Source organism: Elephantulus edwardii, unplaced genomic scaffold (assembly GCF_000299155.1).
Source record: "Elephantulus edwardii isolate Elephantulus edwardi_28Jun2011 unplaced genomic scaffold, EleEdw1.0 scaffold00180, whole genome shotgun sequence".
Lineage (NCBI taxonomy): Eukaryota > Metazoa > Chordata > Mammalia > Macroscelidea > Macroscelididae > Elephantulus > Elephantulus edwardii.
Window position 1 is genome coordinate 2,579,280 of NW_006399930.1, and position 1,404 is coordinate 2,580,683.

At 37.7% G+C, this 1,404-nt stretch overlaps 1 pseudogene; it reads left to right on the forward strand.

The window, feature by feature from the left end:
- The window catches only part of LOC102873965, a 9,942-nt pseudogene extending 9,265 nt beyond the window's left edge, over positions 1-677 (forward strand).
- The last annotated feature ends 727 nt before the right edge of the window (positions 678-1,404 follow it).

The following is a 1,404-nucleotide window of genomic DNA, read 5'->3' on the forward strand; positions in this document are numbered from 1 at the left end:
GCTCATCGGTGCTCAAGGCCTCAAACCTGTTCCTCAGATGGTTTTGAAATTCAAGTGGAACAGACTTAAGGCCAAATCTTGGTTCCCGTGGACTTGACTTAATGTTTCTCAACTTCAGCTTGAACTTGCTGATGAGTAGTTGATGGTTTGTCCCACAATCAGCACCTAGTCTGGTTTTCACTGCTGACATGGAGCTTCTCCAGCAAATCTTTCCACAAATGTAATTTATTTGATTCCTATGCATACCATCAGGTGAATCCCTGTGTATAGTCTGCGTTTATGTTTCTTATAAAAGGTATTTGCAATGAATAAATCATTGAATGTGCAGAACTCTCTCATTCTCTCTCCAGCCTCATTTCTCTCACCAAGCCTGTGTTTTTCAGCTACTGATTCTTCTTCCCTGTTCCCAACTTTTGCGTTCCAGTTGCCCATTATTATTAATGCATCTTGATTGCATGTTTGATCAATTTCTGACTGCAAAAGTTGGTAAAAATCTTCTATTTTCTCCTCTTTGGCATAGGTGGAGGTATTCACCTCTTTCAGAAGTTTGTAGAGGAAAGAATGTATTTGAGGCTAGAACACTTGAACTAATTGATGAAGGACTAGAGAGGGTCCTAACTGAACTAACTTTTAAACACCCAGTTAATAACCTTACTGTGTTAAGTGAAATAAAGTAAGTTACCAAATTAAAACAAAACTGCACTGGAGCATCGATAATAAAAAAAGAAAGAAAGAAAGGAAGAAAATAAAACATGTCAAAGTAAAAGAGCTGAAAGATTTTAAGGGGCAGGTGGGGAGAACAAAGCAAAGTATTGTAGAGGAATGTGCAGAGATCTCAAATTGGAGAAGAAATAGCTATGCATTTGTCAAGCTGAGAGAACTGAAAAACAAATGTAAGCCTCATGTCTCAATACTGAAAGATGCTATGGGTAATATATTGAGTGACCCAGAAAGCATCAAAAGAAGATGGAGGCTCATATTCTGTGCCTATTTTTTAATTGGGTTATTTATCTTGTTGTGGTGCTTGAGTATTTTATCAATTTTAGATATAAGTCTCTTGCCTGGCATATCATTACCAAATATTTTTCCCAATCTGTGGCTTCCTTCTGTGCATAGGGGATTTGATTCTTAGATGGTCCTATTAATCTATTTTATACTCTCCTGGTTGTAAGTTTTTCAGGATGCTTGGAAGACTGTTCATGTTGCGCATTAGGGCTTCTAGAGTTCTTCCAATCTTTTCTCTGATGAGTTTATTGTCTTTGGTTTTAGTCCTAGGTGCTTGATCCACTTTGAGTTGGTTTTTGTGTATGGTGTGACGTGTGGGTCTAGCTTGAGTTTTCTACAGATAGCTTCCAATTTTGCCAACATCATTTGTTAAAAAGGCTGTCATTTCCCCACTTAACT